The following is a 14175-nucleotide window of genomic DNA, read 5'->3' on the forward strand; positions in this document are numbered from 1 at the left end:
TGCCAGGCATGCCATGGCAGCAGTGACCTGTGCTTTGCATTTTGTAAACTCAGCCTCTCTTCCTGCCCCAAGATTTTGCCTCTAGGGCAGTCCTTCCTCCTCCATGCCAGCATCCTTGGAGGTCTCTGCAGTCAGGCAGAAGCAAGTCACCTGCAACAGAAGGATAGATGCAGACTGGTCAATGTGCAGTAATTTCAAAATGTCTCTTGGGGCTGGTGATCAGCATGGATCCTGGTTTTCTCTGATTTTTAAAAAAATCCCCAAGTTTTGGTTTAAAAAAAAAAAAACCAAGCCCAAATCCACATTTTTCCATGATTAAAATGAAACATCACTATAGATCTATATCTCTATATCTATATCTATCTATATTGGTGGTGTTTCATTTATATCACGGAAAAATGTGGATTTGGGGTTCCTTTTTAACAGAAAATTGGTGATTTTTTTTTTTTTTAAATCAGAGAAAACCAGGATCCCTGGCGATCAGCCAGGGTGCAACAGCATGGTACTGGCTTGGCTGGAAAGTGGGCTGAGTGATCGGTGGTCTACGTGTTAGTGCTTTATGGGCATCTTTCCAACCAGGCTTTCTAACTTGGCATGAGGAGCCCGTTGTTCCACGTCTGTGTGTGAGGAGTCCTTGGGCATGGACTCTCTTCCAAACTGAGGAGGAAAGGAAAGATGAGAGAGGCCATGAGGTGAACTGAGAGGTTGTGGCCATCAGTGGCTGGGCGTGGAGCCTAGGGTCCTGCCTCTGTTCTCTGCCAGGACAGGTGGCATGTAATGCAAACCTATCGAGGGGCAATATGTAAAGGCAATGTCTTCTGGACCTGGAATATGGACAGGGTTGGTTTTTTTTTTTTTTTTTAACTAGTGTGGACTGGGGTGGCAACATGGACCTCCATGAAGCTCCCCCCATCTATCCTCTTTGGGCAGTCCCTGGAAGGCCTGTTCCAAAGCCCACTGACACCCTGGGGCTCCCAACGTTGCATCCGGTGGGCCTCACCCGAGCCCTCCATCGTACCGTCTTCTCCCGCCCGTCTCCGCACTCGCACAACGGTGCATTCTTCACATGCTCTGAGTGAAGTAATTACTTAGAGGAATGACAAAGTTCTGACTAATTACACTATCTCTTTCCTGCCTGAAACAACTAATGAAATATTTGGGACCTGCTTTTAGCTAATTCAACTTATGAAAAAAAATAATTACTTGATACAAAATTACGTACTAAATTAGGTGGATCCTTGTGAAGCCCGTTTCTTGTGGGATTGAGTAAATTTTACTAATGCAGCCTAATAAAATAAGAGTGTAATTAGGATTAAAATAAAATGTTTGCTTTCTATAACTCTTCTTTTGCAACCGGCTTAAAAAAAAGGGAAATAGATGGAAAGTGCGGTAAAAAGGACCTGGCGGGATTCCATATTTTCTTCCAATGAATGTAGATCAAATTCACTCAGTTTGTAAGTGGAAAGGCCATTTTTCTGACTGCTGTGGCCGTGGTTGTAAGGTAGTGTTGGAAATTCAATCTGTGTGTGCATTCTGCTCTCGTCGGGAGCAATAAGGATCCCATGGCGGGAACTCCTCTGGCAATCTGGCTGCTAATTTGCGAAGCAGAATGGATTCCAGCTTGCTCTGCCATAGCTGGGTAGCTCTTTAGGGCAAATGTCTGTCATAAGCCTTACTTGTCTTACTACAGTAGACAGAGACGACTGGGAAGATGGGCAAAGAGCAGGGTGGATTTGGAACGGGGAGTTTATGGACTGATCTTAAGCGAAGCAAAGGCAACAGAGAAGCTTCTACTGAGCCTTGACTCGAAACCTAGGTAGAGCATTGATTCAGATGGGGCTTTTTCTCACCCCCCCATCTCACCTGCAAGGCACTTGGGCGCACGCTTGGCTTTAACAGTGGGCGTCGTTTCATTGCCCTCCATTGGCTGCTTGCAGGCTTGAGGCATGCGGTGGATGAAGGTCAGCATGTTCAGCGTCTGGCAGAATACGGTTTATTGAGCCAAGTCCGTATAAAACCCAGCAGTGACATTAATGGGGTTTTTGAGTTGCTCTGACTGTAACAGCATTGCTTCTCCCACTGGCGTGATGCTATGGCTGCAGCCTTCTGCTAACAGCAGCGTCTTTTTCATTTGAAAGAGCAGAACTGCTGTAATTATCCTGAAGTCAGCAGTAACTCCCCTGCTGGAGGGAGCCTGCTGGGCTGCTTCTGTAGGATCCTCTTGGACATGTATTCAATAAGAAGCTAAACACCACCTACCCCTACAAGTAGTGTGAGCTGTATGTAAAATGACCAGAGACGCATTCAATACACCAATGCGAGCATACCCAGGTTCCCCAGCCTGTGCTCTGAGCTGTGTCGCTTTGCTGATTTATATCAGCTGAGAATGCCCCCCCACCCCTATTTTTTTTTAAAAGTCATTTCCTATTGAATAGCTACAGAATTACTGCCTTTATGGAAGGAACAATGGGCAGAAATGTTTCCTTTCCAATAAATGTAAACTTGCTTATATATCGGGGAAGGGCTGGCTGGGAGGGAAAGCCGTAGCTCCAAATAGCATTCTCTCCGAAATCTTCGCAGGTCAAACAAAACCCATGGGTCGGGCTCTCAGATAGCAGAATCTGGTGTAGCACCGTGGAAATTGGTAGAGCTGTGCTGGTTTAAGCAATGGCTCCCATGTTCTTTGCACCAACACAGGGGTGTTTGGTCCCCAGCTCATGGGCTATATCTGGCCCCCAGAGTCCTGTTTCCCCACAGGTCTGTGGGTAGCCCCACAGGCCATGGCTCAGTGCAGTAGATCAGGCATGCGGGGCCTGATCTGGGCACATCAGGCTGCATGGAGGTGGTGCAGGGCCTGATCCTAGAGCCTGGGAGCCAGGCAGAGGTGGTGTGGGACCTACCTGTGCACCCACAGGCCCAATCCTGTCCTGCAGAATCCCATCTATCCCACAGACTGGCCCTGCACCACTCATCTGGCCCACAGAGCTGAAAGGTTGAGCCGCCACTGCGCCTTTTGACTGGTCCCAGGGCCCCAAAGTGGGTCTGGTTTAACCAAGTGTAGGCTGGCATTCGGGGCCCACGTCTCTCACCACAGCAGGTCTGCAAGAGCCCCGAAAGCCCAGGTGAAAGATGATACGTCTCCACGGAAGGTAACAATGGTGTTTCATGAGCCTCTATTGAATACTGAAAGACCCCAGGAGGCATCAGAGGGGCTGTCTTGCTGGGTGACATTTAAGTAATGGGCTCATTATGGCTCTGATTCAGAAAGTTGGGACAGCGGATCCCTTTGTGAGCTCCCCCCTCAAAGCTTCAGCATCACCTTTCGACCTCTGAAGGCTCAGGTCCCCCAGCAAATGCAATGTGTCTTATCCCTGGGCAGTTGTTCCTGTCCTCCCTGGAAGGATGCCTGCCTTGGCTCCAAACAAAGCCAGCAGGTCTGTCTCACTTCCCAGGGCTGTAAGGCTTCTGGGGAGAAGCCCCATCCCCTGGTGTGCGTGTGCATGCGCACCTGTCTTCTGCTGCATGGGATAAATCTTTCTAGAGAAACTTTGGAAGGCTTGGGGTTGCTTTGGAGTCGATGAAAATCATTTTCCCAACAAAGCACATCACCCACCGCCATCTTCTGCTTTTCACACACTCTGCCATTCTTCCTTCCAGACCCATGGTGCTGTGTTGCCCGAGGGAGGACTCTCCCTAGAAGAGAACAGTCCCCTGGGACCATGAGGCTTGGATCGCAGTAGGAGCTGGGCGGTGAGTGAGATGGACATGTGTTTGTTCTTTGCAATGCTTCCTTTAGGCTCCATTCAGGAGGCCAGTCCCACTGGCAAGGTCTGGAGCAGACTGGGTCACTGCGTGCCTTGGAAATTGTCCAGCTGGGTGACAGCACAGAAGTACATCTCACCATATCTTTGTAGAGATCTGGGTGATATAGTGTCAAAAACGCTCCTGGATAGAGAGGCCAAGCCTGGGAGAGATTAGACAGCCTGGAGGATGCTTGTGTGTGAATGGAGACTGCCAGCAAGGAGGCTTTACTGAGGGGTGGGCAGAGGTGAACATAAGTGTGACCAGTTTTGGGAAGGATGCTCTTGACATTCCTCTTCTCTGCATGCAGGAGCATCTAGGCACTTTGCTGTCATTCGCTGCTTGGAGTCCTGTCCCTCCTGCTGCCAAAATGTGGCTGTCTCCGGGTTGGAGATAAGCAGCCCTTTAACTGTGCATTTCTGCTGCGTTCCCTTGCTTCCTTGTTACAGTGAAGCAGACTGTAGTGGGTTTGACATGGAAAAAGGAGGAGTGTGCTGCCTAGTCCGGGGGAACGGTAGGGGGGCACCAATTAGGCAGAGGATGCTGAGTAGCGGAGCTGTTCGTAGACCTACCAACAAAGCTTTTGCTGCTGGAACTAAGATGTCTTTGCAAATACAGTAGATCTGTTTTGACTCCACCTCCATGGAGAGGATGTCTTGGATCCAGGGTGGAGCTGCTGCTCATGGTAATAGGTCTCCCATTGAAACAGCAGCCAGGCATCCTCCTTTTGGTTTAGTTTAGTTTTAGTCCCTGGCCCAAATGGGGCAGGGCATGCCCTTGGATCTGGGTTTTGCCTGTCCTAGATGAACACCCCAACTGCAGAGATCTCGGCTTCTGTCTCTGTCGTGATAGTGCTGGCCTTGTACTGCTGGGAGGCTGGGACGTGGTGACAGCTCAATGAAGGGAATTCTTGGGCTCGGGCCAGCTCTCGACCTGGCGCATCTCCAGGACGCTGGGTCAATGCTGCTGCTCTTGCCGACGCTGCTTGGACTTGCTGGTGGACTCAGAACATCTGTTGTCAACTGGTTCTTAATGCTCCTCTCAGGCTCCTCTCAGTTTTTTTTTGCAGCACTGGTTATGTTCAGAGGGCAGGGAGTTGCACGGAGGCTCAGAGGTGTAGCCTAGTCCCAAGAGAGACTCAGGTTTACTCCTTTACTTTGAGGTCAGGCTGTAGGTTCCCTGCAGTCTGGGGTGTGATGTGCTTTGTGGCCAATGGAGGAAAAGGCGGCGGTACCGCCCTTGTCTTGTCTGCCACGAGCTTGGCCCTTACTGTTAAGGGAGCCCTGGCTGGTGAGCCCTGGATGGTGGGGAGAGCATTGGCTGGGGGTAAGCATGAGCTGTGTCTCAGGGCCCTGGGTTTTTATGCCTTGGTTGGGTGCCCTCCTGCCATTTCTCTGCCCCTTAAGGAACAGGAGCTGGCAGTGTCACTCCTTGCACCCACACAGCCTGCCCTCCCTTGCTCTTCCCGTGTCCATGGCCTGTGTCTAGGTGCCCCTGCCCTGCAGAGCCCAGCCTGCCTTCCCACTGTCCTGCATCTCTTTCAGCTTTCCCCTTCTTCCCCTGCAATTATCCTAATGGGCACTAGACTCGGTGGTTGGGCAACCCACTGTCCCTGTCTCCCTGCCATTACCTGGGCCCATTGCTTGCTTGTCTTTCAGGCTGGGACCCTTTGGCCCTGACTGAGATGGATCAGTTCTTCCCTCACCCCTCCCAATGGAGTCTGACATGGTGCTTCTTGCCTCAAGGAGTCCTGCTGATGGGCTGCTGCTGTGCTACTTGCTGCAAGGCTGGTGCAAGAGAGGAGGAGATGTGGGACATGGGGCAAAGTGGGGATGGAGCTGCAGAGGCCAGGAGAGAAGCAGAGAGGGTTTCTGGAGACGGTGGGAGGAGGCGGAGGAGAATATTGTGCAGAGACTGGTTGGGGACCCCTCAGCAGGCGGGGAGCAGAGACTCCCTCACCCGTGTCTCCTTCACTTTTCACTGCATGACGGATGGGGAAACTGAGGCATGAATCAGGAAGGTGACTTGTCCAGGAGTGCTCCTGAGCTGGGGGAAGAGTTGGGTACAGAGTCTGGTGTCTCTCTCTGCCTTATTTCCCTTCTTCCAGGGAAGGAAGCCTGGAGTTGCAAAGGACAGCAAGGGGCGCTGGGGGGGCTGGGCATGTCAGGGTGCCCTGGAGCCCACGTGGAAACTGTCCCCAGATAACAAGACCGTTCAATCATGTTCTTTGTGTCTCTGGGCTGGGGCTGTCTGAGGACAAGGCACCAGCTTCTTGGGTGTGGGGATGACTTATGGTCAGCTCGGGCTCACCTCTGAGTTTCTAGGTCAGCCAGACAATGGTAGAACTGGAAATAGAGCCCAGGAGTCTGGGCAGCACTCTCCTGAAAGACACGTACTGTGGTTGCAGGTGGAGATTCAGCTACAGCAAGCCTGTAGGTCCTCTGAGGGCCTGCAAGTCCCAGCCTCTTTGCACCCGACTGATACCCACCTGCCCTGGCAGGCACCAGCTGGCATCAATCATGGAGTGGCCAAGAGCTGAGCGGGCTGGAAGACCAGGCAGGTTGGGGCCAAGTCCCCGCAAAGGCATTTGGGGAAAGTTGTGTCTCTTGACGCTGCTGAGATCCCTGTCTGATGCCCTCCAACTGCCCGAGAACAAGTTTGAGCTGGTGTTAAGAAGCGCGGTGATAAATCAGCCAGTGCTGCCATTCTGCCCTGCCTCATGCACATGCTTTATTGCCCTCTTCCTGTGCACGGTCATTTCCCTCTGTGCTTGAGTGGTTGCTGTGCAGGTGTCGGCTGCCACCGACGCAGCCACGGTCCAGGGATTGAGGGCCAGGAGAGGGGAGTGGAGGCAGCTTCTTGGAGCTGTGCCTTGCAGAGGCTGCCCTGGTCCCTGGTGCAAGGCAGAGCAGCTTCACCAAAGGCCCAAGTGCTCCCTGCTTGCCCTCAGTGCCACCACTGGCCACCCCTTGACTGAATGGGTACATGGCTCTGCTTGCCTGCCTTCTGCTTGTGTGCCCAGGGAGGTGCCTTGTTGCAGACAGGGCTGGAGTCTGGTTGCATTTGGCAGAGTGCTCCCATGGGCACTCCGGGAACAGGGCACTCTCCTCTCCAAGCTGGACCTGGGTCGAGCGAAGCAGGACACTGCACCCTCTCCCACCAGCCAGATGCTGCAATGATTTGTCTACCCAAATGGAAGGACTGGGGTCTAGTCAGAGCAGAAGACTGGGAGCCAGGACTCCTGGGGTCTTCCCCCAGCTCAGCCATTGACTCAGCGTGTTCTTGGGTGAATCCCATCCTCTCCCTCACCCTCTTCTCTTTCTCACATCTGTGGAAACAAAGAGAATGAGACTCACAGATCCACAGATGTTAGGGGCTGGAAGGGACCTCAGATGTGGTGGCCTGGGTGTGCTCTGCAGAACCCCAGGGGGCAGTTACTGCCTCCCCTTGCTTGAAGGGTGGCCAGAGATCAGGGAGAAATCTGCCTGAGTTTCTTTCCCTGGGAGTTCCCCTTGGCATCCCCCAGGCCATTTTAACTCCCTGCAGCCTGGAGAAATAGGATGTGTTGCATGGCCTGGTCTTCCGGAGCCTCTCCTTTCTCTCACTGACTTTTCTTCCCGTGTGATAACCTTTAACAGTAAGCAACATGGATCCAACCTGGGGACTGCCAATACTGTGGCAGGTGCCTCTACCAGATGAGTTAAAGGAACAGCCTCCTTAGCAGGTGGGAGTAGGAGTCTGTGCCCATCCAGCGGAGCAGCAGCTGCTGGGGAGATGTGAGGTGTACGCGGCAGCATGTCACACACGCTCGGAGTTGCACACCGATGCTCCTCTGTGCTTCTTCCTGGAGGGGGAGCTGGTACTGGTACAGCACTGGCCAGGCCAGGTCCCTTCTGCCTGCAGAGCTGCAGCACATAGGCACTGCTGGGCTGGGTAGATCAGAAAGGTCAGGTGTTCGTTTAGCTCCAGCCTAGATCCTAATTCCTTTGCCCCCTTACACATGGAATAGGGAACAGGCCTGTGCCAAGTTCCCGGTGCCCTAGGGAGCAAGTGGGAGCTGGAAATCTGATCCACCCCGACTTTTTGGCTGCTTCTAGATGGACCCAAGCACTGCCTTTGCATGGGTTTGTCCACCATGTTTGACCAAAGGACTAGAAGAGGCCTCCAGGCCTGGGGTATTTAGTCCTTGCTCATGTAGGCCAAGGAAGCCTCCACATGCCCACTTCCTTGTGCTCTCAGATGGACTGGGTGGAAATGAAGCATAATTAAATGAACCCATCTCCATTCAGAAGCCAGAAGGAGAGACGGGGAGCCTGCGATCCACATGAAACCAGTCCCTACCCTAAGTGGCTGCTCTAGTGCCTGGTTGCCTCCCCAGTCTGCCCCCAGGAGAAGCCCCGTTCTGTGTGCAGCGGTGACTCACCTGGGACTTGCCAGAGAGAAAAGCCTCCCTTGCCAGGCACCATGTGGTTTGTCATCCCCACAGCAAATTAGTGCGTTTGGCTCTCGGCGGAGGGGCCATTTATCTGCTAGCCTCGAAACCCAGCGCTCGCTGATGATGAGTCCTCTCTCATGCCGCCTGACCCGCTCTGCCGGGGAGAAAATGCAGCGGAAGCAAAAGCAAGCAACTAACTTTGTAGTGGGGGAATTGCTGATGGGAGTTTCTCCTGGCGTCAGATGTAATAAAGGCAAGAAGTGAGTTATTTGTAATGGTAATTACGTGCCTCCAGTTTATCCTAGCACATAATTGTGTGGGCGGTAGGTTCCCACTGGTGGTAATTACCCTGGTGTTAAATGGCACAATATTAAGGCGTGCTGATTTTTTCCCTTTTTTATTTTGCAGTTTACTGTAACAAATTCGGCTCGTATCAACAGCTCTAACGCCAAGATCCCACCCTGGCAAAGCCCGCTTCCCGGCTCTGGCTCAGATCTGATTTTCTGAGGAGCTGTTCTCATCTCCGTCTTGCTGTCTTGTTCCCCCTTTGGCTCCTTCCCGAGCTGTGGCAGCCTTCTGCTCTCGCCTCCCTCCATCCTAGCCTCGCCCAACATCTGCTCTCTTTCTCGTCTTGAATACGAGACGCCCCCATGGCGATTCTCCCCTTCCCATCCAAGTCAGCACATCAGCCCCTTATGCTAAGCCACCCTCTGGCCCGATGTCTTCCTCACCTGTAAGCTTTTGCTTCCCGCTCTTCCTCGTTCAGCTCTCCTTTTCCTCCCATTCCCTTTCTGTATTCAGATGGGCTGTTCTTGCCTCAGCCCAGTGCCCTGTCCACAGCCCCTTTACCTTTGCAGAGATATTGAATTTGCAGCTCCACGTGCTGTCTGGGAGATGGGTGTGGGTGCCACTTTTCCAGTGCAACGTGGGCACCAGCGTGGTCCATCTGCTGGCTGGAGACTTAGGAATCCTTTTTCTCTTTGGGGTCGAGGGTGGGAATTTGGTGGGGCTGGTGATGGAGGTATCGGATCACCCTTTCTCTGCCCATTGTGGGGTTGTTCCTCGCTCTCCTTTTGGAAGCGTTGGAGTCTGGGGCGTGTGACCAGGTTTTCCATGCGTCTGATCTGTGTTTCCATCTCAGCTCTGCCTCTAGCTCCTGACTTCCCAAGTATCTGCAGCAGGTTCCTCACCCAGAGTCACTAATGAACTCCATCTCCCTGGCTGGGGGGTTGAACTGGCCCCTTAGGACCAAGGTCTATCTGAAATATTGCCTGAAGCTGGATGGGCCCAAGGCTGGCATGGGGAAGCCTTTCCACAATGAGGGGAAATCTCATCTGTGCTGGGCTTGGCCTTGTGGCTTGAACTCCCAATGGAAACTCAGCCCATCAAATGCCTCCCTACTGGCTGCTCCAAGGCCAGGCATGTTTCTCAGCTCCTTCTTTGAGGGAAGTACACAGCAGCGCACCCATACAGGAGGAGGATCAAGCACATGACAGAGGGTAGATGTGTCTGAGGGTGCCTCAGAAATACCCTGGTGCACGGGAGTCTGTGGGGAATGGGACCAGGCACCCTCTCCTGCAAGGAGAGCTGAGGTAGTGGAGGCAGAGGGGTGCTTGCCTGAAGTCAGTGGAAGAGCGGTGATAAGCTGCCCGTCTTTGGGGAATGCCTGCTATTGAAGTAGATGGGTCTCTGTGCCATCGATCCGTGATGTGGGGGAGTGGGTTCAGAGCCAGCACTCTTTCCCCTGGAGTAACTCGTCGGGGACGAGAGGTCTGCAGCATGGGAGGTCATTGGGGCTTGTCTGTGCATGGGGGTCTGGATCTCTGCTTGGAGGCCGCCCCTCTCCCTAGCTCTCTGGATGTGTTTGAGTGCAGGGACCTAGATTAAATGATGAGTTGGAGGAGGAGATAAAGATGCCCCTGGGCAGACCCACGCATCCAGGTTGTTGGGTGCAGGGAAGTTGAAGCAGTCTCTGCCTCTCAGCTGGGCCATGTGCCATGGGGCCCCATTTGATCTGTGAGTCAAGAAAGCACGGGGCTCTCTGGAGCGCTCGGGGCGGTGACTCAGCCAGTGGGCAAGGAGGGCTGGTGGCTGAGAGGAGCCCCCATGTGCAGGGGAAGCGAGAACAGCACTGGGTGATGGCACGCCGCAGCCCGTGCTCCTGGAAGTCCAGAGCAGCTCCTTGTTGAAGCACTTGGTCATGATCTTGGCCTGCCTCTCGATGCTAGGCAAGCAAAACAGGCCCCTCTTGAGCTTCACCCAAGCTTGGGGAGCAGATTCATGTCCTCCCCTCGCATCTCTGGCCTACTAGCGATGAGGCGTCCAGAAATGAGCCTTAAATCCCACCCCACCCTCGCAAGGAGGAATGACAGGAACCAGGGGCTGGATTCATGGGGAGGCTCCTGCCAGGGGATCAGAGCTGGGATGGCAACCCAGGGCCTCCCAAATCATGGACCATTGTCTGGCTCTGCAAGATGAGGGGGCAGTTTCTACCCTGAGCTGGGGACGCGATAGGATCTCCAGCCACAGCTGCACACCAAAGAAGCAGCTCAGATTGTGGGGACTTGGTCCAAATTTAGGCCCTTTTAGGAAGTGATGGGACCAAGTCCTCTGAGCAGCTAGTGGTCCGCGAGGCTGGGAGGAGGTTGTAGAGGTCTCCTTGGCGCGCTTGCTGGACCGCAACCTGCTTTCTGGAGGAGGTCAGCAGTTGTCTCTGTGTTCCCAGTTCACTTGCCTGTCGTCCCCCTTGGCTCCTGGTTGGACCAGTCCCTTGCTGTTTCCACTTGTTGCTGGATTTCTCTGCCCTTGAGCTGTCCAGATACAGCCAGCTCCGTCCCCACCTGCTGCAGGCTCCTGAGAGGGCCATGCCTGGCAGGGGCTGCTGTGAGCCGGGGCTGGCGCTGACACGCCTGGCTGGAGAGGCTTTGTGGAAGGTGGTATTACCATGAGAAGCAGCAGCCGCTGGCAGGGAGGGAGGTGATGATCCCCGTTATCAGCACCCGCATGCTGTCCCCAGCAGCTTTCCATTAGCAGCATCGCTCTCCTATCGGTCCTGCCGGCTCCTCTCTGAGCACTAGTCCTTGAAATGACCCTTATCTCCCCAGGAAAGTGCAGCACCGCGACTCTAGTTCCCGCCTTAGCCTCTGCAGCGATGCTGCTTTTGCCCCTGAGTGCCCACTGGGCATGAGAGGAGCCTGGATCCTGGTCTCTGGGGGGCCCGCGGCCACTCTTTTCACTGAAACTGGGGTTCCAGCTCTGACCTGTGGGCTGTGATCCACGCAGTGGCCTCACTCGTGGCTTGCTGGCACCTGGGCCTCTCCTGCCACTGTTCAGCCAGCCCCAGTGAGGCTGGTCCCCAGGCTGCCCTGGTGCCGTGCATGTGACGCCCAGGCTGGGCGCTGATGCTGGCTGGGCTTGCACACAGCTTGCAGTAATTGAGGCATCACTGCCATGCAGCAGAGCTCATGTGCTCTGTAAATCCTGCCAAGGCTGCTGTGCTGAGCAGTGGCCGTGATGCATGGCGCTGCCAGGCCGGCTTGGGGGGTGTGCGTGCTGTGGTGGGCAGGGCTGGGGGTGGGGGGGGTCAAGCCAGATCCCTTGCACTCACTCTGTTTCCCTGGGTGCTCAGGGGGTGGCTCTGGGGCTAGCCCTGGCTCCCACGGCACTAGCAGGCGGGTGGCTGGGTGCAGGCTCACGGGGTGGGGCACACAGGGATTGCTGGCATGCAGGGGGTTGTGCTGCATTGTGGTGGGTAGGGGCTATGCCATGCAGGGTATCTGAGAGGGTGGAGATCAGCCAGGGGGCATTCCCTTCCCACTGATCTGTTTTGGTTTGCTGGGTGACCGTCAGACCCTATCCAGCAGGCTGGGTCCCTGCTAGTATCCCAGGTATCCCTGCTGCAATGTTAGGGGGCTATGCTGCTGGGCTGTCATTGTCCCCTCACCTCCGTTCCCTGCTGTCCCACCACCCTCTCCCTAGCAAGAGCCCATTGCCCTGCTCTGTACCCCGTCCTGATGCTCCTCCACCCACCCTCTGCAGCGCTGAGGAAGGGAAATCTTCCCTTGTCTCCTCTAGCCCAGTACTGAAAGTCCCCTCCCCACTTTTCTTCCATGCCTTGCTCCTCAGGGGCAGAGCCAATGCTCGTGGTGCTGTGCCTGGCAGGGACACCCCGGGCTGTCCTGCTGCACCCCCATCTCTCTCTCTGTCTCTCTTCTCTCTCTTTCTTGACTCCTCCATCCCATCCCCAGCTTGCAACCCTCCCTGGGGACAGATCTGCCCATCCCTCCCTTGCCTCTCCTCCCACTTCTCCCCCCATCCTTCGAGGCTGGTCTGAGACCTTTCCACCCCCAGCCTTGAGCTGGCCATTTGCTTATCCCGTCCTGTCCTGGCTGTGGCAGATCCCAGGGTGGGTGAGGAAGGCCCCGGGGGGCACTACTGCACACCCCAGCCCTCCCAGTGCTCCGGATGGGGGCTGGGGACCGTGGTGCTGCCTGCCCCCACCTCCTGCCCACGCGCTGCCTGGCTTCATTACAAGGCTTCCTCAGGGCTCTTCTTCCCCGGTGCTGACAGCGCTTTATGAGAAAATTACAGAGCTGCCTTGCTCTCGCAGGCCCCGAGCCTGGCTTTGTTTAATTCATCTCATTCCCCGGCACAAAAGCCCGGGCAGCACGTAATCATGGGCTGCTCCGCTATTTTGACTCGCACCTGCCGATGCAGTCGCAATATTTAAATCAGCAGGGTGGCTTTCCTCCCTCCACGCCAGGCGTTGATACCTCTGCTCCCACGCTCTCGCCCCACCGAGGCTCGCAACCGGCTGCCACCCCCAGCCTCGGCTCAGCGTGCAGAGCACTGCACTGCACTGCCTGATGCGAGGGGGAGCACGGCTGTCTACAGCAACGGACTGGCTGCTTTGCAGCAGCGCTGGGGAACCCCAGGCCCTTGCTGTGCCAGATGCTGTACAAACGCAGGAGGGAGAGAGGAGCGATGGGTCAGAAACAGAGCAGAACTTGTCCCCCTTGCCGCGGCTTGAAGTCCAGTCCCTAACCTGTCCCCCCTGCGTCGCAGTGAGCGCTTTCCCTCCTGGTCTAGCTGCCTTTATCCTCCGTGCTGCACAAACTTGGGGAGCGAATATGCAACCGGAGCCCTGCTGCTTCTATAGCCCAAATCTAGAGCTTTCATACTTGCAAAGTGTGCCGATGCCACCAACTCGCCGTGCCAAGCATCAGTGCCCTTCTGCATGCCAAGCTGCCTCCTGAGCTATGCTGGAGCAGGGCTGCATGCAAACTAGTTAGCTTGTCCATGGAGTCATTAGCCCAGACTCTCAGCGATGCTCGTTAGCCCGCCCTCGGCACTGTGTGAGTGCAGCTGTGCCACTTCCAGTTCAGGGGCTGTTCAAACGACGCAGCACACTTTAGGCAGGAATGCTGCTGCCTGGTGTGGCAAGTTCGTTGTGCAGGTGACTGCAGTATGGGGCTTATGACACATGCTCAAGAGGCTCTGGTGCCAGACAGCAGGTAAGTGTAGGATTCCTGCCGCACAAACTAGAATTGCCATATTTTTGGTGTTCAGGTTTGGTGACTGTTTGATAGTATCCTCTCTCCAAAGCCAGCTCGGTTGAAGGAGGTCAGTGCCTTCCCCTCCTGAAGGGAAAGAGGCAGAGCCAGCGTGGAAGGACCCAGACATCCTGCCTTCCTATCTCTTGCTCTAAGTGCTAGATGGTGACATTTTCCAATGAGGTTTCTCTTGTGAAACTCTTCTCTGTGGGGAGGTGGAGTGCTGGACCCAGCCTGGAAATGAATTTCTGCAGGGAGCAAGGGCTATCGTAAACCATGCTGCCTCCCAGCCTGAGTGCCAGGGAGGTTTCTTTGACACATCTTCCCTAACATAAATCCAGGGCAGGCTGTGCATGTGTCTGGCTGGCAGGAAGATCTGGGATTATC

At 54.8% G+C, this 14175-nt stretch overlaps 1 protein-coding gene across 2 annotated transcripts in view; it reads left to right on the forward strand.

Annotated features, from left to right (window-relative positions):
- Window positions 1–3661: 3661 nt before the first annotated feature.
- DLGAP3 (DLG associated protein 3) overlaps window positions 3662–14175 on the forward strand; it is a 42276-nt gene continuing 31762 nt past the window's right edge. For both annotated transcript variants that reach the window (XM_019547762.1, XM_019547763.1), the window contains exon 1: window positions 3662–3750. The gene's annotated coding sequence lies outside the window, so the exon portion shown is untranslated. The remainder of the gene's footprint in view (window positions 3751–14175) is intronic.

Source organism: Crocodylus porosus, unplaced genomic scaffold (assembly GCF_001723895.1).
Source record: "Crocodylus porosus isolate Cpor-Errol unplaced genomic scaffold, CroPor_comp1, whole genome shotgun sequence".
Lineage (NCBI taxonomy): Eukaryota > Metazoa > Chordata > Crocodylia > Crocodylidae > Crocodylus > Crocodylus porosus.